Source organism: Muntiacus reevesi, chromosome 10 (genome assembly GCF_963930625.1).
Source record: "Muntiacus reevesi chromosome 10, mMunRee1.1, whole genome shotgun sequence".
NCBI classification, from domain to species: domain Eukaryota; kingdom Metazoa; phylum Chordata; class Mammalia; order Artiodactyla; family Cervidae; genus Muntiacus; species Muntiacus reevesi.
The window spans coordinates 28,997,400-29,024,568 of NC_089258.1; positions in this window are offsets into that span (position 1 = coordinate 28,997,400).

Consider the following 27,169-nt stretch of genomic DNA (forward strand, 5'->3'; position numbering starts at 1 on the left):
GTGAGGACCAGGTTTCTAGCTCAACAAAGATCTTTCCACTTTTTAACAAATCCAAACATCAGTATGTTATCTGAATTTTACATACAACATTTGGTTATTTTACAATAACCAAATGTACTGCATTTGGTTATTATGTCTCCTTTCTTAATTCTTTTAAATTATGTTGTTATGTAGAATGTCCACTATCTGGACTTGTTCACTTATGCTCTCTATATCTTGTTTCCAGCAAGCTGGGAGATGGACCTAATGGCTTGGTTATATTCTAGTTAAAAGTCTGTGACAAGAAAACATCATAGGTGAGTAGATCTACTTCATATTCTGTCACATTTGGAAGCACAATACATTGTGCTGCCCATAAAGGAGATTAGTAATATTGACATCGAATAAATTGACCCCATTTAAAGAGGAAAACCCTGAAGTCAGGGAGGTTAGTAACATGCTTAATGTGCAGTTAGTAAGAGACTGAGGCATAATACGGTCTGTCACCTGCCCATGAAAGTCAGGGAGAGAGGGCTGATGGACAGAGGCTCAGAATATTCTAAGTGGACCACTAGAAGTGTATGATGATTCATCAAAGCAAGACTGCAAGGCATACTTATGGAAAGAGAATTAACTGTCTTCAGTGGCAGTGGGTGGGAATGGGGTTATGAGTTGTGATCAGTTCAACGTATGACCTGACAAAAGCTTAGTGGGAAACCTTCCTTTAAAAGTTTGTATTACAATCAACTAGGCACCAGAAATAAACTTTTTAATGTTCTCTTATAAACAGATTTGTATTGCAATGTTTGAGAGAAGGCAGTCAGAGGCTTGTGAAAAGCACCCTCAACTAGCTTATCTGGAACATAAGAGCCAGGTAATAACTATTTGTTAATTGAATGAACCTATTTGTGGCAAGTGTTGATACCTCATCCTACTTGACTGCTAATCAATTCCCGGGGCCAATGGTTCTAATTTCTCATTATCTCTTGACTGTATCTACTCTTCTGCATCACTTCCTCAACTGCTTTAGGGAGAGCCACTGTCTCTCCTGAAAATACTGTAACTGCCTCTAAATTGGTCTACTCTTCCATTCTTACACCTTCCAATCATCTCTCTACAATGCTGCCAAAATAATTTTTAACACTGCAAAGTGGATTTAAAATTGGCTTAAAATCCTTTCAGTGATTTCTATTTATACTTTGGTAAAATTCAAGTGACTTACCCTATCTTATGAGGCTCTGCATGATCTCATCCCATCGACTTCCGCAGGCTCATCTTTTCCCTTTGTATCCGTAGCTCTGTTCCACTGGTCTTTCCTTGCTCCCTTATCATGTCGATCTCTTTCCTGCTTTTGAGTGTTTGCGGGTGCTGTTCCTTCTCTCTGATGTCCTTTCCCTCCTACCCTGAACCCTTATAGCATCCTTACTATTTTACCTTGAATAGCACTTTTTCAGGGGTGCATTCCTTGACTCACAGATTGGGTTAGATCTTCCTAGTATAGGCTTTATTTAATGCCTTGCAATTACTTTGTTGGTTTAACTAAATTTGTGGTTTAAAAATTGCTTGTATGTATGTACATGTGTATACCTTTCTAAGTTGTAAGTTTCAGGCTAGAAGGAACCACCTCGGTTAAAGTCATATTTGTAATCCCTAGTATTCCTTGTAGGTCTAGCACAAAGCAATTCTTAATTAAAAAAATTGAAACTATGAATGAGTGAAATTTATGAAATTTATCATTTCATAGTTCTAATCAAACATCACATCTAAAACTGGTTAGTACTTTTGGTCCTCAGTCCACTGTACAATTTCAGCTTTGCAATTCCTATTTTGACAGTTGGGAGGTCTGCAACATTAGGGTCTTGGGTGCCCTGAGATTTTGACTCTAAACATAGCTCTGGAGCAATTCTTTCCTTCATTCATATCAATTATAACATGGTAGGCACAATAGGAGGGCTTCCCAGGTGGTCCACTGGTAAAGAATCTGCTTACCAATGCAGGAGATGCAGGAGAGATGGTCAATCCCTGGGTCAAGAAGATCCCCTGCAGGAGGCAATGGCAACCCACTCCAGTATTCTTGCCTGGAGGATCCCATGGACAGAGAAGCCTGGCGGGCTACAGTCCATGGGGTTACGAACAGTCAGACATAATATCACAACTGAGCACACACATAGGCATAATAGGGATAGGGCAGGAGCCAGGAAAGTTCAAAGGAGATATCTCTCCATATTTGGTGTAGGGGAAGTGGAGGTGTCAGGGATGATATACAAAAGGAACAGACTCCTGATCTGAGTTTATTAATAGAATTGTTTGAGTTTACCAGGGGAATAAGGATAGGTGGTATGGGCATTCCAGGTATATGGAACAGCATGTGAAAGGAATGGAGGGAAGAGACAGTGTGGCATTTTCAGGGCACTGTAAGCATGGCTAAAGAGTGAGCAATGAGACCAGAAGTCAGTGAAGCAAGTGAGGTCTGGATCACAAAAGGTCCTCTAGCCATGCTAAAGGACTTTAAACTTTATGCAAAGTGTGATGAGAAGTCAGTGAAGGCAGTATAGCAAGGAGTAAAATGAATAGATATGAATTTTTAAACAACTACACAAACTACAGCTCAAATGAAGAAGAAAGACATACTCCAAATTCAATTCAGTAACAGTATTGAATTCAATTTGATAATTCTTGACTTTGTCAGGACATGTGTTTTTGTACTTCTTTTTCCACTTGCCAAATCAAACATGCCTATAGCACTGTGTAGAAGTAGTATGATCTGCTAGTTAACCCTTTCCTTCTATATTGAAATGAAGGTTGAATTATTGTATCGCTTGATTACTCACATGTGGGGCAGCCACCACCACCACCATCACCCGCCCCCTGCCTCCCCACTTGAGCTGTCCCAGAGAGTTGGGTTCTGCTGCTGGATTCTGTAGTTTTTATTTATTTAACAAAAGTTAGGAACATGGAAAACAACAGTCTCTGAGCACGTGGATGGGTTTTCTTGCAGAAGTCTGAGCTGGCAGTTATTTTAATTAGCAACACATTTTATAAGGACAGAATCAGAAATGGAAACATGTCAAGGCCTCTTTAGCTATTGAGTTTGGCAGATTCATATGAGTGTGCCTGGGCATGGTAATCAGCTCTTAACAACCCTCCATCTCTCCCAAGGGAACCATGTGACCACACAAAATGTTCCCTATGCATATAGCCCCCAACTTGGGTATTGGAGGACTTACCAATATCACACACTAAATGCTGAAGATTCAGGAGTCCTCTTAGAGCCAGTTCTGGGAACTAAAGCCTTCCCAAGCCTAAAGTCATTCCTCTTTTATCTGTCCCCATACCAGTTTCTCTGTTCTCACTCCCTTTTAAGAATCAATACTTCTAGATATGTATCTCAATATGCTAAGTTTCTCTCTCTAACACCAGTTTGCTTTTGAAATATGATTTCCCCTTTTTATTGCCCCAATGACTTCCCAGAATCCTGGAGATATATGTGTGTGTACGTACTGTTATGACTTGATATATAGCTGAGATGAATCATAGTATACTCATACCATCTAAAAATGACAGACAACTATGTATACTGTTCTAACAGGGAGATCTTCTCAATGAGTGAATTAAGTTTACAGGCCACCATCTGTTTCCCTACCCTTTCCTTATCTTTTTCAATCAATCACTGAATTTCTTTCTGTGCCAGACATATGCAAAGTACAAAGGATAGGAAAAAACAGGTGTGTAACTTTGAGAAACTCTCAATTTAATGGGGGAAAGTGATCCATGGACTAGTTTAAAACAAAATGGTAAGAGTAGTGATGGATATATACACAAATTTCTTTGGTTTGCAAGTGACAAAAGCCAACTTGAAGCAGCTTAATAAAGATAGAAAATTTGTCAGAAGGAGAAAACAATGCATTAAATTCAAAATCACATTTTGAAAGTAACCAAACTCCCTGGGATGGGCTAGAAGACCTCAGACACAACTTCTCCCTGGGTCTCTCATGTTCTTATTCCTTCTTTGTGTCTCTGTTATTCTTTGCCTCTCCTGAGAAGGGAATGGTGACCCACTCCAGTATTCTTGCCTGGAGAATTCCATGGACAGAGAAGACTGGCAGACTATAACCCATTAGATCACAAAGAGTTGGACACAACTTAGGGACTAACACTTTTCTCCCGAGCTCCTAATATTTCATTATCTAAATTTAAACAAACATTCCAGACTACAATTAATACCTTGGTAACAATTCAGAAATTTCAGGGTAACAATACAGAAATTTAAACAAATATTCCAGACTACAATTAATACCTTGGTGACAATTCAGAAATAATCTGATTGGATTAGATATCCACCTTTGATCCATCCAATCAGATGCAACCAAGTGAAAAATTATCTGTTACAGCTAAGTGGCAGTTATTTTATGCAAATCAATATTCTGGAACTCCACACATGCAAAGTGTAACTTGCTCTCAAGAGAAACAAAGAATATTTTCCCATTCTGCACTGTTTTATCTCCAATTATACAGTGAAGTCAATGAATACCTTTAACATGATTGACTGGTTTAGGCACATTTCTTTGATGAACACATAGAATCAACAGGAGTCCATTTAAAACTTTTAAAAGAGAAAGGGATGAAAGAAGGGGAAAAGGAAAAGAAATCCTCATATCCTAAGAAATAAATGCACTCAAATTTCTAATATATATTTTATGAAACACTACTTCATGTATGTTCAATTTTTAGGCCAAAGATGCAAAGATTATGGCTCATCTGGTGAACTTAGCACCAACTGGCAGAAGCTCATAAGAATGGTATGATTAGAATGTACTAGAATCATACTCCTGTAATTTCTAGTTTCAAAGAACCTCTGATTCTATCCTATACACATCTCCCAAAAGCTGTAAGACCTTTTTAAGGCCACCAACCTGAACACCAAGATTATTATTTTCAAAAAATCTCTTCCAACTACCATAATGCCTCAGAAGCCAAAGCACTTGTTAATCCATTTTGAAGTTTATTTGGGTCAAACAAAAGAGAACAACCTTGACTTTTAAGCACATGACCTCCAGTTTAATGTTTACTTTTTAAAAATATCACAACATTGTTAATGTCTATGTTCCAACACAAAAACTTTAATTAAAAACACAAAAAATAATGTTCACTGTTTTGATATTTAAAAACACTTTTTAAAATAAAAGGCTGCTTTTGCTTTGAGAAGCACACATAGCGAAACGCCTGGCAGAATAGCCAAGTCCTTCCAGGAGGTAGCTACAATAAAAAGGAGAGATGGTATTGGCTATAAACTTTACCATCATGTTAGGTGGAGCCACTCTTCATTCATTTTCAAGCATTCATTCAACCCACATGTGGTTCCTGTTGGGCCATCTTGCCCGTGAGGTTCTGTGGGAATCCAAGGCAAACCACAGCCACTAAAGACACATTGCTTCCAAGTAAGACGGAGAAAGAGATAAGAACCCGCATACCTAAAGAGCAAAGCAGAGTGTACTAAATAACATTCAAAGCACTAAAGAAGTTTGGAAGAGAATGTAGTAGTAAGGTGTTTGGCTTTGGAAAAATTGAAAAAAATGAGGTTTAAACACCAGCCTTGCCACTCCTAGCTATTTGACCCTGATCAAGTTTTTACTGTGAAGAAAGCTGAATGCCGAAAAATTGATGCTTTTGATCTGTGGTGTTGGAGAAGACTCTTGAGAGTCCCCTGGACTGCAAGGAGATCCGACCTGTCCATCCTAAAGGAGATCAGTCCTGGGTGTTCACTGGAAGGACTGATGCTGAAATTGAAACTCCAGTACTTTGGCCACCTGATGCGAAGAGCTGACTCATTGGAAAAGACCCTGATGCTGGGAGGGATTGGGGGCAGGAGAAGGGGATGACAGAGGATGAGATGGCTGAATGGTATCACTGACTCGATGGGCATGAGCTTCAGTAAACTCCGGGAGTTGGTGATGGACAGGGAGGCCTGGCGTGCTGTGATTCACGGGGTCGCAAAGAGTCAGACACGACTGAGCGACTGAACTGAACTGAAGTTTCTGGTTCAGCCTTCTGAATGGTCCAGCTCTCACATCCATACATGACTACTGGAAAAACCATATCCCCTGGAGAAGGGAAAGGCTACCCACTCTAGTATTCTGGCCTGGAGAATTCCATGGACTGTATAGTCCATGGGGTTGCAAAGAGTCAGACATGACTAGACGACTTTCACTTACACTGGAAAAACCATAGCTTTTACTATACAAACATTTGTCGGCAAAGTGATACCTCTGTTTTTTAATATGCTGTATAGGTTTGTCACAGATTTCCTTCCAATGATCAGGTGTCTTTAATTTCATAGCTGCAGTCAGCATCCAGTGATTTCAGAGCCCAAGAAAAGAAAATCTTTTAAGTGCTTCCACTTTCCCCCTTTCTATTAGCCATGAAGTGATGGGACCAGAGCTATGATCTTAATTTTTTGAATGCTGAATTTCAAGCCAGCTTTTTTCACTCTCCTCTTTCACCCTCATCAAGATGCTCTTTAGTTCCTCCTCACTTCTGCCACTAGACAAATCTGCATATCTAAGGTTGCTAATATTTCTCCTGGCAATCTTGATTCCAGCTTGTGATTCATCCAGCCCAACATTTTGCATGATGTACTCTGCATTAAAGTTAAAAAATCATGTTGTACTCCTTTCCCAATTTTGAACCAAGAAGCTAGAGTTCTTATTAAACTGTATGTCAATGGGAAAAGGAAACCAATGCACTACATATGAAGCTTCTATCCTGCATGATATATAAAATACCATTTACTATAGTAGCCCTGAGAGGTAGGTGTGACAGTTCAGTGCTTGTGTGAAGAGATTGAGGCAGAAAGGAGATGTGACTTGTTCTAGGTAATAGGTAGATGAACTAGAATTAGAACCAGCTGGCTTCATAAGTATGCAATCCATGTAGTCATATGGTGCCTGGTGCTGTCAAGGGTCCCAGTTGTTACCATTTTGAAAGTTTTAATAACCTTATCTCTGAAGTTTAGTTTTATAAATAAAGTCTAATAGGCCAATGGCACATATTCTTGGAGCTTGGAACCCACAGCTCATATGCACTCTCCTTTTCCACCACCTTCCTGACTCCCTGGATGGGTTCTTGGACTCCTGCTTCCTGACCCCAGCTCCTTGCTGCTTGGCCTTGCCCGCTCCACCCACAAGCACTGGGTCTTACACCCAGGCCAGCAAGGAGGTCTTGTTGGCAGGAAGAGGCCTGCCTTTTGCCTACAGTGGGCCTGTGGGCACAGGAAGAATTCATGTCAGGTGTGTGCCATTCAGCATCTCTGGATAAGGCAAGGCAGTGCCCGTCCTTGCCATGGGCTAGCAGTGCCACACACATTCAGCAGGTGAGTCAGTGGGGACCTCTTACTCACTGCCATACAGGTACCAAGAGTGTCCCTGCAGAGAGGTTGCAGTCCCTTAGGGGATGATCTTATGGGAAGCAAAGATTGAATTCCCCATATGGGGCCTCTCATTTTCACCTTCCATATCCCATGTCCTTTCTGTGGGCTCTGCCAGTTATGTAGCAGGCCCTGACCCAAACCCAGACCAGAATGACCTCAAAGTCTTTGCTTCCTGCAGTGTCCCACAGGGTTGGGGACCAGCACAGCACAGTGTGAGTCTGAGGTCAGAGGGCTTCAGTCAGCCTCGCACCAGCAGGAACCTGGCAGAACAACTCTGCACCAGCTGCCTGGAGAACATCCACCAGTTTTCCTGCCTAAGCAGCAGTTCCGATCATACCTACATTGTCTCCCTCCTTCTCTCTGTCCCCATGAAACAGTTCTGCTTTACTGTGCAGAAGTATCTCTTTCCATCTATACACCCCTCCAGAGAAATCATGCCAGTGGTAATAGGTGAGTAACGTTGATGGAGACAGACCTGAGAGGTCTTGGAAAGTCTCGGATGCTCAATAGGAAGGAAGCGAGCTGGAGAAGAGGCAAAGGAAGCAGAGATGAAGGGGGAGGATGACCGAACATCGTGGTTTTCACAGAGCTGAGGAGTTTCTCAGGATATAAAACTGGACAGCCCAGGGCAAACTGGGATCATCAGTCACACCAGAAGATTAAATCATAGCAACAGTGACCACTAATGATGCCTGTGTTTCACAAATGCCAAAGCTCTTTCCTTTCCATGATAAAATCTCATTAAGACAACAATTGTATAATGAAGGCTGAATGGATTATCAACCTGTTTTACTTATGAAGATGCCAGGGCTCAGAGAATATAGTGATTTACCCCAAATCCAAAAGTTCATGAGTACTGGATACACCTGAAACTAACATAACACTGTGAATCAACTCTACTCTGATATAAAATAAAATGTTTTGATGTGGACCATGTTTTTAAGTCTTTACTGAATGTGTTACAGTATTGCTTCTGTTTTGTTTCGGTTTGTTGGCCATAAGGCATGTGAGATCTTAGCTTCCCTAGTGGTTCAGGTGGTAAAGAATCTGCCCACAAAGCAGGAGATCTGGGTTCGATCCCTGGGTTGGGAAGATCCCCTGGAGAAGGGAATAGCAACCCACTCCAGTATTCTTGCCTGGGAAATCCCATGGACAGAGGAGCCTAGTGGGCTACAGTCCATGGGATCAAAAAGAGTCAGACCGAGCAACTAACACTTTAACTTTCATGTGGGGTCTTAGCTCCCTGACCAGGGATTGAACCCATATCCCCTGCTTCAGAAGGCAAAAATCTTACCCACTGGACCACCAGGAAGTCCCTAAATTTTTTTTTTAATTAAAAAAAAAAAGCCATGGAACAATACTGCAAATCTACATAAGTTAACAAAGTAGAACTAATGAGACCTGATAACTGATTGAATGTGCTGAGGAAGAAAGAGAAGATGGGCTTTGGGTTGACTGAGAGCAGAACACTTTCTTGAAAAGAAATAGAGAAATTAAGAAGAAAGAATTGTTTGGGTTGGAGCAGCTCATGCTCTGAATCTCTTCAGTGGGCCAAGATCTTGAAAATACTCAGCCAAATCCATGGTTGCCTAATCAATCAATCTGTTTTAAGCTCTGAGACACACCTTAGCTTTCTGCTTCTACTCAGGAAATACTTTAATATTCTAGGCCCCCTTCCTGACAAGATAAGCATTAAGTATTGGCAGTAAATCACGGTGACTTTACAGTGGGCAGGAAGTAAGCAATAGGTAACCAATTCTCTGTAAAGTTCCTGAGGCTGGGAACCACAGAAGTAACCCAGAAGGGAGGGCAGAGGAGAGGTTGGGATGCTGTCTTTAGGATTTCTTTCTTTCATTTACTCTTTAATTAATTTCTTTAAAAATCAATTTCCAGAAGCCAGGCTACATTCAGAGAATGCGAAGTGACAGTCCTGACATTGCAAATCACATTCATCTATCACTGAAGAAAACAGGCCGTGACCTGTGCTGTGATATATATCTGTCAGTATTTGGAGTTGGGGGGAAGTCTGGGAGACATAATGTAAATGGGACCTTAAAGAAGGAGCTAAAAAATTTCCAAGTATTTCCAATATTCTTGGAGGTGGGTCATAGAGGATCCTGCTGTGATTTATGTCAGAGAGTGTTTTGCCTATGTTCTCCTCTAGGAGTTTTATAGTTTCTGGTCTTACATTTAGATCTTTAATCCATTTTGAGTTTGTTTTTGTGCACCCCAATGTTCATCGCAGCACTGTTTATAATAGCCAGGACATGGAAGCAACCTAGATGCCCATCAGCAGATGAATGGATAAGGAAGCTGTGGTACATATACACCATGGAATATTACTCAGCCATTAAAAAGAATTCATTTGAATCAGTTCTAATGAGGTGGATGAAACTGGAGCCCATTATACAGAGTGAAGTAAGCCGGAAAGATAAAGAACATTACAGCATACTAACACATATATATGGAATTTAGAAAGATGGTAACGATAACCCTATATGCAAAACGGAAAAAGAGACACAGATGTACAGAACAGACTTTTGGACTCTGTGGGAGAAGGCGAGGGTGGGATGTTTCGAGAGAATATCATCGAAACATGTATATTATCTATGGTGAAACAGATCACCAGCCCAGGTGGGATGCATGAGACAAGTGCTCGGGCCTGGTGCACTGGGATGACCCAGAGGGATCGGGTGGAGAGGGAGGTGGGAGGGGGGATCGGGATGGGGAATACATGTAACTCTATGGCTGATTCATGTCAATGTATGACAAAAACCACTACAATATTATAAAGTAATTAGCCTCCAACTAACAAAATAAATGAAAAAAAAATTTCCAAGTAAACAAGGATAGAAAAAGCAACTGGTTCCCTTATTCATTTATCCAGCTGAGATTTATGCAGCATCTACACAGTGTGCCTGGGCCCGCCTTAAGCGACCAGTCCCCAGAACCACTCAGACTCTGCGCTCAAGGTGGCCGTGCCATGCTGGGCTTCATCGCTCGGTTGTGTTGACGCCTTCTGTAGCCCACCAGGCTCCTCTGTCCATGGAATTTTCCAGGCAAGAATACTAGAGTGGGCTGCCACTTCCTACTCCAGGGGATCGTCCTGACCCAGGGATCGAACACACGTCTCCTGCATTGGCAGGTGGGTTCTTTACCACAGTACCACCTGGGAAGGCCAAGTTCAAGGCTATCGGTACCAACTTGTACCATACTGGGACTCCTCCACAGAGGACCAAAACCCTCTAGAAATGGAGAGGGGCTCTGGGTGGAGGAGAGGGCTTGTGTCCAAAGATCAATTCCCCTTTAGTCCTCTGCTGCAAGCTTACCTGAAGGGCAGATGTACATACACTACCTGTAGAGAATTTATGGGATGAGGATAACAAATACAGAAGCTACCACTTCTTAAAGCACATATCATGTTCCCAGGACTGAGCTTTGTCATGTTTTAAGTTCATCCTAACTTTATTTCTGATGCCAAAATGAAAACTCAGAGAAGTTGAACACTTTCCTCAATGCCACACAGCCAAGAAGTAAGAGTCCAATGCCTTTCTGACTCATATTCTATTGCTCTCACCACTGTACTGGACTTTCCCCAAGGCAAGTAACTAGTGTGTGACTATGGAATCCTCAATCCTTCATCTCTTACATTCCACAACTGCTCTACTTTTATCATTATCATTACTCCTTCTACTACTATGAAAGTTAATAACTAGAAGGCAGGATGTTATTATATAACAATCATATTTCATGATAGAAATAACTACTCCTGGGCTTTTCCAATAGGAAACAGCTAGATATTTATTTATTGGGTGAGCTTTAAGATCACTCCTACTCTTTGAGATGCTGATTTCCTGAAAACTCCAGGATAAGGCTCAGAACCAATCTTGTTGAGTTTCACTGGTAACCAACACATTTGTGAAATTTTCCCTCCCTCCTTGTTCTCCCAGCTTCCTTTTTTTTTTTTTTTTTTTTGGTTTTGTTTGTTGTCTTACTGCACATTTGTTTAATTCTTCCAAAATGCTGGTAGAAGTTACTAAAGTTGTGTAAGACCTCACATTATCAATCTAGGCTATTCAAAGCATATGCTAGCACAGACTGTTTTGTGGATATTATTTCTCTTGGTTACAATTATGACAACCAAACAGAGCTTTTACTACAAACAAAGTTGCAATTACAAATTAAAAAAAAAAAAAGTATCTGGGCAACAGAGAAAAGCTGTATCTCTGAAATTGACTCAGTTTTTAGAAGCAGAAGTGGGGCAGAGGAGGAGGAGGAAAGAGGATTATGCCGCCTACACTCAGCGATTCTGTCCAGAAAGCAGCCGGGTCTCGCTTCTGTGGCCGAGAACCTCAACTCCAGCTCCCATCTGGTTTCCATAAGGCAAGGGAACTTGGCGAATGACTGGCCACGTAAGTGCCGCACGTGCATCTCCTGACCACGAGCACCAGTATAAGAAGCCAGAGGGAATGAAGAAACTTCCCTTGGTCCCTCCGTGCAGTCCAGAGCAGGGAAAGTTGTTGCTTTCAAGAAAAATGGAGCTCTCCTCCAGCCTGCCAGTCAGGTTCATAAAGAACTAACCATTTCACTGCATCAAGAATGCCCAAACCCCCAGTGATGTGATGTTACCAGTTATTCTAGAAATGTCAGGTATATGGTCCAACTCCACTGCTGCTGTCAATTCTAAACCATGTATGCATAGGCAGGAGGGCCTAAGAGATAAAGCCGAAACTTGGATCCAGATGGATATGACAATTGTGTTACTCACTAACTGTGGAGCCTTGAACAGAGTACTTAAACTGTTTGAAAAGTATACAGATTGGCCCTAATTTACAAGATTTGTATTCATGATATGTAGGAAACATCCTGTACACAGTGGATGTTTACTAAACAGCTAATTAGGCTGAGGTGATGCTTTCGTCCAAGACTTGTAGTTATTAAAACATGCTTATTGTATGTCTGGCCCTGAGATACTGCACAAACATTGCCCCCCATTAACCTCTTTAACACAACTTAGTTGCTTTTAATTTATACAACTTACAGCGCTACAATTCAAAGGTCATGCAAAATTCAATGGTCCTGAGGATGCCGCTCCAGAATAAAAGGGCCAGCCACGGATGCCCAGGATGCAAAGTAATGCAGTGGCAGATCTACAGCTAACCCAGTGTCCCGAGTCAGTTTTTCTGTCAACTATTCCACTTGCTCTCCTAAATCTTTCTGAATCTAATACAGTAATTTCAGTCATCTCTCTAAAAGCCTCACCATAGAATTATAGACCTGGGAGAGGTCTGAAAAAATCCCTACTTAGGTAGTCTAAGTGATAGTTCCCAAAGATGCCTAGTCCCTGGAACCAGTGAATATAAGAATGTTTAGTCACTCAGTCGGGTCCGACTCTTCGCAACCCCATGAGCTGTAGCCTACCAGGCTCCTCCGTTCACGGGATTTTCCAAGCAAGAGTACTGGAGAGGGTTGCCATTTCCTTCTCCAGAGGCTCTTTTTGACCCAGGGATCGAACCCGGATATATAAACATATATGAAACATAAATTAAGTGAAGGATCTTGAGATGGGGGTGAACTGACAAATGGAGGAGTATGGGTTTTACTCCACAAGCCTAGAGAGTCACTGAAGGTTTTAAGCACAATGAGATGACCAGACTTATTCTTTAGACAGTTCAACCTGTAAATGGCAAGAGATCCAACTGAGTGATGTTAAGAAAAACTGAGTGCAGGGCAATAGCAGTGCGGCAGCAGAGAGGATGAATTTAGGCAGAGCCAGTATAACCTGGTGAGAAGAAAGGGAAGCATGATGGGTGGCGGGGAGTGATGAGCCTGAGAGGCTAAGTAGCCATTCCAGTGACTAGGAGGAAACTATGGAGGTGAGCTTGATCTGGGCTGAGAGGGCAGGAACTGTACCTACTAGAAAATCTGAAATTGGAAGCTCACACTAGATATTTTAAAAGACGTTCTCACCCCAACGACATGTTGATCTGTTGAATTGAAGGCAAGATGTAGAATATTTACACTGATAAGAAGCAATCACCTTCATTAAATTAATACATCATAGCTTTTGATTTTGTCATTTTATTAATGACAAATTCATAAGATGTGATATAATGACTGTATTATTAACTTGTTTTATTAGTATTATAGTTAGAAAAATATTTTCATGACCTATATTTTCCAAAGTGGGAAAGGAATATGACAAGGCTATATTGTCATATTGTCACCTGCTTATCTAACTTCTATGCAGAGGACATCAAATACCAGGCTGGATGAATCATAAGCTGGAATCAACACTGCCAAGAGAAATAGCAACAACCTCAGATATGCAGATGATACCTTCTGCAAACATTAGATGTGCAGAAAGTAAAGAGGAACTAGAGTCTTTCAATGACGGTGAAAGAGGAGAGTGAAAAAACTGGCTTAAAACTCAATGTTCAAAAAACTAAGATCATGGCATCTGGTCCCATCACTTCATGACAAATAAAAGGGAGAAAAGTGGAGACAGCAACAGATTTTCTTTTCTTGGACTCTAAAATCACTGCAGGTGGTGACTGCAACCATGGAATTAAAAGATGTTTGCTCCTTGGAAAGAAAGCTATGACAAACCTAGACAGCATATTAAAAAACAGAGACATCACTTTGCTGACAAAGGTCCGCATGGTCAAAGCTATGGTTTTTCCAGTAGTCCTGTACAGGGGTGAGAGTTGGACCACAAAAAGGGTTGAGCACTGGAGAATGGATGCTTTCGAACTGTGATGCTGGGGAAGACTCTTGAGTGTCCCATGAACTGCAAGGAGATCAAATCAGTCAATCCTAAAGGAAATCATCACTGAATGTTCATTGGAAGGACTGTTGCTGAAGCTGAAGCTCCAATACTTTGGCCACCTGATACAAAGAGCTGACTCATTAGAAAAGACCCTGATGCTGGGAAAGATTGAAGGCAGGAGGAGAAGGGGGCAGCAGAGGATGAGATGGTTAGACAGCATCACTGACTCAGTGGACATGAATTTGAGCAGACTCCAGGAGGTAGCGGAGGACAGAGGAGCCTGGCCTCTGCAGTCCACACAGTCGCAAAAAGTTGAACAAAACTTAGTGACTAAAAAACAACAAATACTTTAAATACTTGAATGAAATTATCAGCTTTCAGTGATCACAAAAAAGAAGAAAACTCAGCCTGAGCCTTTCCTTAAAGGTGTCAGGTGCTTTGTCCTCTCTACCACAAAGAGTGCAGAAATAACTAACGTAGGTGTCCATATGTATAGTCCTCTAATTTCTTTTTTTTTCTTCTGTGGCCGTGCTATGGTGACTTGCGAGACCTTAGTTCCCTGACCAGGCATTGAACCTGACCATGGCTGAGAAAGTACTGAGTCCTAACCACGGGGCTGCCAGGGAATTCCTGTCTTCTAATTCCTTTATCTGTTTTTCAGACACAAAGAATGTCTCCTACATAAACAATTTCTACATGTTTCTATATGTAGAAACAGTTTCTATATGAGTAAGTACCTTGATTACTCAGTACCGGTAATTTGACCTATTAAAAAGTAAGCATTTTTTAACAGGCATGATTTCTTTTCCCGTAAAGCCACTTGAACACATTCTTAAAGATATATTTTTAAAAACCTTATGTTTCATTTTCTTAAGAGACTTGTAAAAATCAGTGCTCTTCCTTAATGTATTTATTTTTAATAGGAGAATCATTGCTTTACAAAATTGAGTTGGTTTCTGCCATATATCAACATGAATCAGCCATAGGTACACATATGTCCCCTCTCTCTTAAACCTCCCTCCCACCTCCCACCCCATCCTACCCATCTAGCTTATCACAGAGCACCAGATTTGAGCTCCCTGTGTCATACAGAAAATTTCCACGGGCCATCTAATTTCACATATGGTCATGTATATGTTTCCATGTTACTCTCTCAATTTGTCCCAACCTCTCCTTCCCCTCCCATATCCACAAGTCTGTTCTCTATGTCTATGTCTCCATTGCTGCCCTGCAGACCTGTGTACTTTAAAAACATAAACTCCCATCTAGTAAAGTGACTGTTCATGTGATTCTGAGATCCTGAGTAAATTCTGGGTAAATCCACTTGTTCTAACTTTTGCAGGTGCTTTAAGAGAATTTCTGCCTGTGCATTAGAGCTAGAATGTGCCACAGAGATCTTTTATTCTATTTTTTATAGGAGTAAACTGAGACCTGCAGGGAATTAAATAAACTGCTCAAAGTATTGCAATTAGTCCTAGAATCCAGCCATCCTCCCTATCCAACATCCTTGCCATTACTATCGCATGGGCCTCAGGCCTTCGAGCACAGTCGCAGTCTTTGGTACCACTTTGCTTGCAACAGAGTTTGTAAGTGGAACCAGGGCAAGGAGCCTCCCAGATCCATCAAATTTCCTGTGCCTGATGATAGGTAGGCCTCAGAGAAGAACAAAGTCACTCAAGCTTCACCTTTGAGTAATGTATGTCTACACGCTAAGTCACTTCAGTTGTGTCCAACTCTGCAACCCCGTGGACTATAGCCTGCCAGGTTCCTCTGTCCATGGGATTCTCCAGGCAAGAATACTGGAATGGGTTGCCATGCCCTTCTCCAGGGGATCTTCCCGACCCAGGGATCAAACCCGCATCCTTTATGTTTCTTGCATTGTCAGGCGGGTTCTTTACCACTAGTACCACCTGGAAAGCCCTTGTGATACAGGGTTCTATGAACCTTATCCTCTGGTTGTACGGCTGTAGCTTTCTGCATGTGGCCCAGCAGGTTCCAGTGGGTCTTCCTGCCATGCCATGTCTAACAGCAGCAGGCCTTGGACTAGACTCTGATCAGCGCTCCGGTGTAAGCATCATGAATCTATGGTTAAATACACACACACCACAGAACTAGGACTTGTGACAAAGTCTTGCATATGCTTACAAAGACAGCAGTATGGCTGTGAATTATGAATTGCACCACTCCTGATAGACCCAGGACTGCTTCCCTTCAGAGAGAGAGTCTCTTTCTTGCAGGTTGTACATCCTCTAAAGTTCTAGAACTGTCACTTAACACAGAAACCAGGCTGCTTTCTTTTTCTGAACAATTCTTTCAGTAGGGTCACTGTGTTTCACCTCTGTGACATGTTAGGGTCTAAAGAGAGGCAAATGGTTCTTCTTCCCTGGGCTTCCTCTCACAGGAGAAGTGAGTATTATTTCTCAGTGACCCAGGGGGTCTGGATCTAACATAAGCCACACAAAATCAGCCTGCACCTTCGCTAAGGAAGGCAGGAGAGAATGGATGTGCGATCAGATCAATGCAGATGCTCATGTCCCCAGAGCGTATCACGGACTGAACTGTGTCCCTTCCCCAAATTTGTATGTTGAAATCCTAATCCTGAGTTATCTTAGAATGTGACCGTATGTGAGACAGGATCTTTAAAGAGGTCATTAAAGTCAGACGAGGCCATAATGGTGGGGCCTTAATCCAACATGACTGGTGTCCTCATAAGAAGGAGGAGAAGCACCAGGACGTGTGCACCGGAGAATGAGTCATGTGAGCACACAGCGAGAAGGTCTGCAAGCCGAGGAAAAAGGCCTCCACGGAAACCACACCTGCTGAACTTTGGTCTTGGACTTCTAGCCTCCAGGACTCTGAGAAAATAAATCTCCGCTCTCTAAGTGACCCGCTCTGTGGTACTTTGTGACGGTAGCCCTCGCAAACTCATACATAGGGTGATCCAGAAGATAACATGGCTCTAGACCTTGATTCTAGAACCCAGCATCCAAGGAGTGCACAAAGCTCTGTGCTGTGTGTCACTTGACATGATCAGATCTGACCGGTTTTCCTTCAGAAGGAGCGCAACCTCAGGTAATCAATCTCTCAATGAAAGAGAAGAACAATGGCTGTGCAGCATGGTGGATTTCTTTTTGGCAGCCGTGGAACACCGTCATATTTCACGGAGCAACCCAAATCCAAAGATTATCCTGCCCAAGAAAATGTCTATTCTATCAGACACCCTTATACAGCATATGAAGTAAGAGTTCATTCAGAAGAAGGAAATGCCGTCCCAATATTTTTGCCTGGAAAATCCCATGGACAGAGAAGCCTGATTGGCTACAGTCCATGGGGCTGCAAAGAGTCAGACATGACTGAGCATGCACACAAACACACACAGTAAGAGTTCATTAACTCAAACCTTCCACTTACTTGAATTCTGTGATAGGAATTATACTAGATTTATCTTTATAGAAGGTAGAAATGAGGTAATTAAGGAAATCAATCAATCAACTTCAAGGAAATGGTATATTTACTTAGCTCAGCTTCCAGCACATTAGAAATACACATTTGCATGTAATTAATGACTGTACCAAGTCTAAAGCACTCATCCCTCTTCATAGAGCAGTTCATTCCCTTTCTGTCTCATCCTGGAAGATTGGATCTTAATCCATGCTCACTTGAAAGTTGACTTGAAGAAATGTAAAAGATAATGAAAATCTAACAGAACCCATAGAAATGAGAGGGTAGGATAAATCAGTATGATTTCTTATGTTTAAACATCCCCAAAGATAGCAAAAAATATCTAATACACAGTAAGCACTCTTATAAATGCCATTTCTAGTCTCCTTTCCCTGTTATCTAAACAATAAGTTTTACTATAATGACAGATTTAGGTGCTAAAGAATCATAAGAAGTTTATGAATTATAAAGCTGAAATGGTATTAGAGACCATCAGTTCCAGCTCCTTTATTCTGAGTTGTAGAAAATAGGGCAAACAGAGGTTAGCAACTTTTTTTAAGTTCATTTACTCATCAATAAATACTTTTTTGTGCGGCAAGTATTGGGCTGGTCACAGAGTTGGTTGTTGATAAAGTCAGAACCAGCACCCAGGACCTTTGACCTTGAACTCCTTCTACTCCCACCCTCATTGCTGCTCCTCAATTAGTTTTTTCAGAAATCATCATGTGACCTCCAGCATATCTTGCGTACCTCTGTCTGCATGCAGTGAGGATTGATTCCCCTTCTTCAAATGTGGGAAAAGAAGACACCTAAAACAAATCTCGAATGCTAGAAGAATTACACTTATAGAAAGGAAGAAAAATTCTACAAATGCTACCTCAGGTATTTGAAAATGCCTGTGATGTTTCAATGACACTGTATTTTGAGCAAAATTGAGGCAAAAGTAATATTTGCTAATAATATGATTGAGTGTAAAAAGTATCATGGGGACATCAAGAAGTTGTGGACCAAGGCAGAAGAAGGAATATTATGACAGGAGTTGTAATAAAGTTATGGAGGTAGAGGTGGGGAGGTTGGGAACAAATTAGATTATTGTTGCAGAATGACTAACTGTTCAAAGAGAAAGGAGTGGTGCTCAAGGCAGATGGAAGAGAATAAATATATGTACATAGAAACATATTGTTTAATGTGGAAAGTGAAAATGTTTTAAAAAGTAGAAGGTAGGACACAAAAATATATCATTATCAATAACGTGAAGTTCTTTTGTCTAAGAACTTAAGTGGGCTTCCCTGGCGGCTCAGTAGTAAAGAATCCACCTGCCAACGTAGGGGACATGGATTCAATCCCTGGGTTAGGAAGATCCCTGGAGAATGAAATGGCAACCTACTCCTGTATCCTTGTGTGGGAAATCCTACGGACAGAAGGAGCCTGTTGGGCTACCGTCCATGAGGTCTCCTGAGAAACCTGTATGAGAGTCAAGAAGAAACAGTTAGAACCAGACATGGAACACCTGACTGGTTCAAAATTGGGAAAGAAGTACGACAAGGCTGTATATTGTCACCCTGCTTATTTAACTTATATGCAGAGCACACAATTAGAAACGCCAACTTGGATGAATCACAAGTTAGAATCAAGATTGCTAGGAGAAATATCAATAATCTCAGATATGCAGATGACACCATGCTTATGACAGAAAGTGAAGAGGAACTAGAGTCTCTTGATGAAGGTGAAAGAGGAGAGTGAAAAAGTTGGCTTAAAACTCAACATTCAAAAACCGAAGATCATGGCATGCGGTCCCATCACTTCACGGCAAATAGTTGGGGAAACAATGAAAACGGTGATAGACTTTATTTTCTTGGGCTCCAAAATTACTGCGGATGGTGATTACAGCCAGGAAATTAAAAGACACTTGTTCCTTGGAAGAAAGGTTATGACAAACCTAGACAACATATTAAAAAGCAGAGACATCATTTTGCCAACAAAGGTCCCTATAGTCAAAGTTACGGTTTTTCCAGGAGTCATGTATGGATGTGAGAGTTGGACCATAAAGAAGTCTGAGTGCTGAAGAATTGATTGTTTTGATTTGTGGGGCTGGAGAAGACTCTTGAGAGTCCCTTGGACTGCAAGGAGAACAAAATAGTCAATTTTAAAGGAAATCAACCCTGAATGTTCATTAGAAGGACTGATGCTGACGCTGAAGCTCCAATACTCTGGCCACCTGATGTGAAGAGCCAGGTCATTGGAAAAGATCCTAATAATGGGAAAGATTGAAAGCAAAAAGAGAAGGGGGTAGAGGATGAGATGGTACCAACTCAACAGACATGAATTTGAGCAAACTCCAGGTGACAGTGGAGGACAGAGGAGCCTGGGGCCCATGAGATTGCAAAGAGCCGGACAGGACTTAGCAATTAAACAATGATAAAGAACTTACATGAATAGGCTATTTTTCAGTCTTATTCTTTTTTTTTTAATACCTTCATCAAGTCTCCAAAAGTGCCTCAAATGCAAATATAGCAACTTTGTTGAATAAGTCAATATTTACCCTTTTTTTTGGGGGGTGGGGCTTGCTTGACCATTTATCTAATATTTTAGCAATGCTTCTAATTGGGCATTGGGAAGTTTGAGATGCTTCTCAGACTTGTGAATGAACCAAAAATAATATTATACCTGCTATGTTCACAAACTGGTCTTAGTTTACTGATGCCCTTCCCCGCCCCCCAAAAAAGTGATACTGGTAAATTTCTCCAGAAGAGAATTTATGAAATTCAAGTAGCAGCATCAAAAGCACACATGTTTACATGTGCACACACACACACACACACACACACACACACACACACACACACAATCTGCCCATCTGTTTAATGCTTTGGAATCTAACAGAGACAAAAAAATGTCTATTTTGTTGAGAATCCTGGAAGCATTTTAGAAAGAAGGAAAATAGCAGTTCATGAGGAGATACTTCAATGTTCCTGTATTTATTATTAAAAATAAAACCTTGCTTCTGGCTTATGATAGAATATCTGGTACCAAGCTAGTTTTCCTTCTATAAACTTTAAAACTCGGAGCAAATAATGAGAAAATTAAATTTTAAAATAGCATTTGCAATAGCATGAAAAATATAATATATTTCTTTAAAATATATTAATGAAAGATGTACAAAACCTCCACACTGAACACTAGCAAATTTTATGAAATAGGTTCTTAAAAATCTAAATAAATATACAGGTCTATGTTTATGGTCAGAAAGCTCAGTACTGTTAACATGTCCACTCTCTACAAATTGATTCACGGATCTAGCGCAACCTTAGCTAAATTCTAGAAGACAATATGACTCAAAAACGTATATGGAAATGTAAAGGGCCAGAAATAGCAAAAGTAGTAGTAAAAAAGGACAAAGGTTAGATGAGTTACACAACATAATGCAAAGATTTACCATAAATTTTGTTAAGCAAGACCTCACCTATTGACTGAGGATACAGATTCATCAATGGATCAACAAGAAAGACTAGAAAGTCCAGATATAAACTCACACATATATGGCCAGCTGATTTTTGCAAAATACACCAGTGCAATTTAATGTGAAAAGAGAGTATTTTCAACATGGGGTTCTGCAACCACCGTACATCTGTGTGCCAAACTCCTCCCCCAAGTAAAAACCCATAATCTCCACTCCTACCTCATGCCATACACAAAGTTAATTTAAAATGAGTCACAGACATAAGCATAAAGGGTAAAATTGTAAGAACTCTGGAAGAAAACAAAGGAGAAAGCCTTTGTAAACTTTGGGGAGGCAAATAAAATGCAAATTCGTTAAACAAGACACAAAAAGCATGCGACATAAAAGAAAAAAATGATAAATTTATCATCAAAATTGAATTGCTCTGTTCTTTAAAAGACACTACTAAGAAATGGAAAATGCCAACCACTGGAAGACAATATTCATAATACAGATATATGACAAACAACTAGAAAATAAAAAGAACTCCTCCAACTTGACAAGAAGAGAAAAAATAAAAATAAGAAAATACCAAAAATTTAAAGAGATACCTAATTAAAGAAAATATTCAAATGACCGTAAGCGAATAAAGATAGTAAACATCTTTAATCATTGATCAGACTCCATTATATACCTACAAAAATCCCTATAATTAATAGACCAATAATTATACCAAGTGTTGACAAGGACAAGATGGCAACTCATACATTGCTACTGGTATAGTAAAGTGCTGCAACCACTACATGGCTTCTTCCAAAGTTAATCATAGACTTATCTTACAACTCAGTGATTTCAGCCATAGGTAACTGCCTAAGAGAAATGAAAACATATATTCACAAAATGATTTTATGTGAATATTTAAGTAGGTTTTATTCATAATAGCCCCAAAATAGAAATAACCCAAAAGTTTGTCAGCTGGTGAGTAGATAACCAAACTGGAGTATATTTAAACAATGGAATACTACTCAGCAATAAAAAGAAATGAGCTACTAACAGATGCAACAACATGAATGAATTTCAAACATGGAGTGAAAGAGGCCAGACATGATAGAACACACCCAATATGATTTCATTTACATGAAGTTCTTGATCTTGTAAAGTGAATTAATTGTAATAGAAATCTGATAAGGCAAGGATGGGGGTAGGGAGGGAACCTACAAAGAGCCATGAGAGAAGTTTCTGGAGTGATGGAACTATTTTGTGTCATATTGAGGTGGCAGTTGTCCTTGTACCATACATCTGTCAAAACTCATCAAAGTATAAACTTAAAATGTAAGCATTGTATTATGTCAATTATAATGGAAAAAATTTGATTAAAAAAATAAAAATCATAAACAGAAACACATGCTATTTTATAGTTTACAAAGACATTTCAATGTTCACTTGATCTTATTAATCCTTAACGCCACCATGTGAAATAAGCATGTGTAATACAAGCTTCACTTGTGAAAAAAATTACAGAATCACACAGTCTGTTCATGAGCTACAGTGTATCATTTGCACAAATGATTTATTCCAACCTATCTTGGAGGGAATGAGACAAGAACCACTCCCCCCCACCATGCACACAAATTATAAAAGCTGCTTAGGATGAAGCATCACCTAGATTTTCAGGGAAGGGGTGCTCACAATAATAATGGGCATCATGAGCACTATTTATTTATAAGGTAGCACCGTGACAAGCTCTATCCAAGCAATTCTCAAAACAATCTTGGGAGGTAGGCCTTGTGATCCCCATACACAGATGAGGACAATGAACTTCAGCAAACTTAAGGGACTTGCTCAAGTTCAAACAGCTACTTGGCAAAGCTGGGGACCAGAGTCAAAGCACAACTTTCTGCATACATAGCACCACATTGGCTCCATATTTGAGATAACTGGAGATATTTCTTCTTGGCAACTAAATTTACCCATGTAAACTGGCTGGGAGTGGTACTTTGGTAAAGACTAAGGTAAGTTCAAAAGAACTTCAAGAATAGGATGGTGTGTTCTACAATCCGAGGATCATGTAGGTGTCAACACTCCTCCTGAAGGTAGACAGTGAGCTCCAAAGGAAAGAGTGGTATCACTCTATGAGGGAATGGGGAGGCTCACCCAGGCTCCTGTGCTTATCACCTGGGAAGCTGAACGTGGATGTAACAGAGACCTGAACATGGCCAGGCAGGCAGTACACCCTGGGATGAGAACATGTTTCTGGTAGAAGATCTGTAGCCACAGCATCCTTGATGCAAAGCATTGTGGGATGGAGGTTTCATGTTGGTAAATAGTAATGCACACCCACTTTTCTTTAAAGAACAAAAATTAGAGAAACAGCAAACCACAGGGGATTATTACAACATATTGGGGTTGAGTATAACATTTGGTGAAAATGAGTTTGAAGCTAGAGAATGTTGTGTGAAAATTCTGACTCTGATACTGGTTTAAAATCATGTCTCTGTATTTGCTTTGATAGGCATGCAAGCTTGGATAAGTTACTTTACCTACTTTACCTCTTGAGTTTCCCTCATCTTAGCTGGCAAATGTAGATAACATAATATCTACTACTGTGTGCAAGAATCTCTTAGAAGAAATGGAGTAGCCCTCATAGTCAACAAAAGAGTTCAAAATACAGTACTTGGGTGCAATCTCAAAAGCGACAGAATGATATCTGACAACTTCCAAGGCAAACCATTCAATATCATAGTAATCTAAGTCTATGCCCCAACCAGTAAAGCTGAAGAAGCTGAAGCAGAACAGTTCTATGAAGGCCTACAAGACTTTCTAGAACTAACACCCAAAAAAGATGTCCTTTTCATCATAGGGGACTGGAATGCAAAGTAGGAAGTCAAGAGTCACCTGGAATAACTGGCAAATTTGGCCTTGGAGTACAAAATGAAGCAGGGCAAAGGCTAACAGAGTTTTGCCAAGAGAACTCACTGGTCATAGCAAACACCCTCTTCAAAACAACATGTGAAGAGAAGACTCTATACATGGACATAACGAGATGGTCAATACCGAAATCAGATTGATCATATTACTTGCAGACAAAGATGGAAAAGCTCTATACAGTCAGCAAAAACAAGACCAGGAGCTGACTGTGACTCAGATCATGAACTCCTTATTGCCAAATGCAGACTTAAAGTGAAGAAAGTAGGGAAAACCACTAGACCATTCAGGTATGACCTAAATCAAATCCCTTACGATTATAGAGTAGAAGTGACAAACAGATTCAAGGGATTAGATCTGATAGACAGAGTGCCTGAAGAACTATGGATAGAGGTCCATGACATTGTACAAGAGGCAGTGATCAAGACCATCCCCAAGAAAAAGAAATGCAAAAAAGCAAAATGGCTGTCTGAGGAGGTCTTACAAATAGCTGAGAAAAGAAGAGAAGCTAAAGGCAAAGGAGAAAAGCAAAGATATAAGCATCTGAATGCAGAGTTCCAAAGAATAACAAGGAGAGATAAGAAAGCATTCTTTGGTGATCAGTGCAAAGAAATAGAGGAAAACAATAGGATGGGAAAGACTAGAGATCTCTTCAAGAAAATTAGAGATACCAAGGTAACATTTCATGCAAAGATGAGCTCAATAAAAGACAGAAATGGTAGGGACCTAACAGAAGCAGAAGATACTAAGAAGAGGTGGGAACAGTACACAGAAGAACTATACAAAAAAAGATCTTCATGACTCAGGTAACCATGATGGTGTGATCACTTACCTAGAGCCAGACATCCTGGAATGTGAAGTCAAGTGGGCCTTTGGAAGCATCACTATGAACAAAGCTAGCAGAGGTGATGGAATTCCAGTTAAGCTATTTCAAATCTTAAAACATAATGCTGTGAAAGCGCTGCACTCAATATACCAGCAAATTTGGAAAACTCAGCAGTAGCCACAGGACTGGAAAAGGTCAGTTTTTACTCCAATTCCAAAGGAGGGCAATGACAAAGAATGCTCAAACTACCGCACAATTGAACTCATCTCACACACTAGCAATGTGATGCTCAAAATTCTCCAAGTCAGGATTCAACAGTACTCGAACCATGAAATTCCAGATGTTCAAGCTGGATGCACAAAAGGCAGAGAAACCAGAGATCAAGTTGCCTACATCTGTTGGATGAGAGAAAAGGTAAGAGAATTCCAGAAAAACATCTATTTCTGCTTTATTGATTATGCCAACGCCTTTGACTGTGTAGATCACGACAAACTGGAAAATTCTTCAAGAGATGGAAATACCAGACCACCTGACCTGCCTCTTGAGAAATCTGTACGCAGGTCAAGAAGCAACAGTTAGAACCAACATGGAACAAAGGACTGGTTCCAAATTGGGAAAGAAGTATGTCAAGGCTGTATATTGTCACCCTGTATATTTAACTTATATGCAGAGTACATCATGTGAAATGCCAGGCTGGATGAAGCACAAGCTGGAATCAAGATTGCTGGGAGAAATATCAATAACCTCAGATATGCAGATGACACCACCCTTATGGCAGAAAGTGAAGAGGAACTGAAGAGTCTCTTGATGAAAGTGAAAGAGGAGAGTGAAAAAGTTGGCTTAGAACTCAGCATTCAGAAAACAAAGATCATGGCATCTGGTCCCATCACTTCATGGGAAATAGATGAGGAAACAATGAAAACAGTGAGAGACTTTATTTTCTTGGGCTCCAGAATCACTGTGGATGGTGACTGCAGCCATGAAATTCAAAGATGCTTGTTCCTTGGAAGAAAAGCTATGACCAATCTAAACAGCATATTAAAAAGCAGAGATATTACTTTGCCAATGAAGGTCCATCTAATCAAAGCTATGGGTTTTATAGTTGTCCTGTATGGATGTTAGAGTTGGACTATAAAGAAAGCTGAGTGTCGAAGAATTGATGCTTTTCAACTGTGGGATTGGAGAAGACTCTTCAGTGTTCCTTGGACACAATGAGATCAAACCAGTCAATCCTAAAGGAAATCAGTCCTGAATATTCACTGGAAGGACTGATGCTGAAGCTGAAACTCCAATCCTTTGGCCACCTGATGTGAAGAACTGACTCAATGAAAAAGACCCTGATGCTGGGAAGACTGAAGGCAGGAGGAGAAGAGAACAACAGAGGATGAGATCGTAGGATGGCATCACCAACTCGATGGACATGAATTTGAGTAAGCTCTGGGAGTTGGTGATGGACAGGGAAGCCTTGCGTGCTGCAGTCCATGGGGTCACAAAGAGTCAGACATGACTGAGCAACTGAACTGAACTGAACTGAACTTCCTGCTCCTGATGTTAAGATGGGTGTTTGCAAAGCGCACATCTACAGCACGTCTTGAAAGTAGGCTATTTTTCCACTATGGAAAAAATGCCCTATAGAGTAAAGAAAGGAAAAGTGAGAATTTCTGCAGTAAGAGATTTCCCAAGGGACCCCAGCAAATAGGGCCAACTGCAATCCAAGGCCACTGGACCACCCTGGAAAAGCAAAGCCCTCTTCTGAGATTTGTGTGGGAAACCCCTCAGCCCACACTGTGATTTGAGCCCACTCAGTCTGGAAACAGAGTGTCACATTTTTTGGTCTGTGCTGTGTACTAGCCTGCTCCAAAGCTGAAGGGAACAGCATTCTCTAGGCACAAAGAATGCACCCAGACCCACTGATTAGAAATGTATTTTTAAACCAAAAAGTTTGGGAAGAGTTAAGCAGCCTGGAAGCTTTTAGAGATCTGTAGCAAATGGGATTCAGCAGAAAGACCTCCCAGGATGTAGAACTTGTCCCAGACAGGAATCAAAGCTGCCTCAGATCTGGGAAAGATTTCTAGGGACTTAAGTAATTACCAAAGATCTATTTGTGGCAGATCCCCAAGATGGACAGTAAGACTCTGAGGGTCTGTTCTCATGTGAGACCTGCAAATGCAGGCTTCTTTGCCTCAACAGATGGGCAAATTTTGACAAATAGAGGCTTAGTTGGATCCTTGAGATATTGTTGTGTAGAAAGACTTCAATTTATAGTTTGGATGTTATACAGGGATGTGTCATTGATGATTATTTCCTACAAGCTCTATTTCTTCATCTCTAAAATGCAGACCCACTGAAACAATGTCCCCAGGG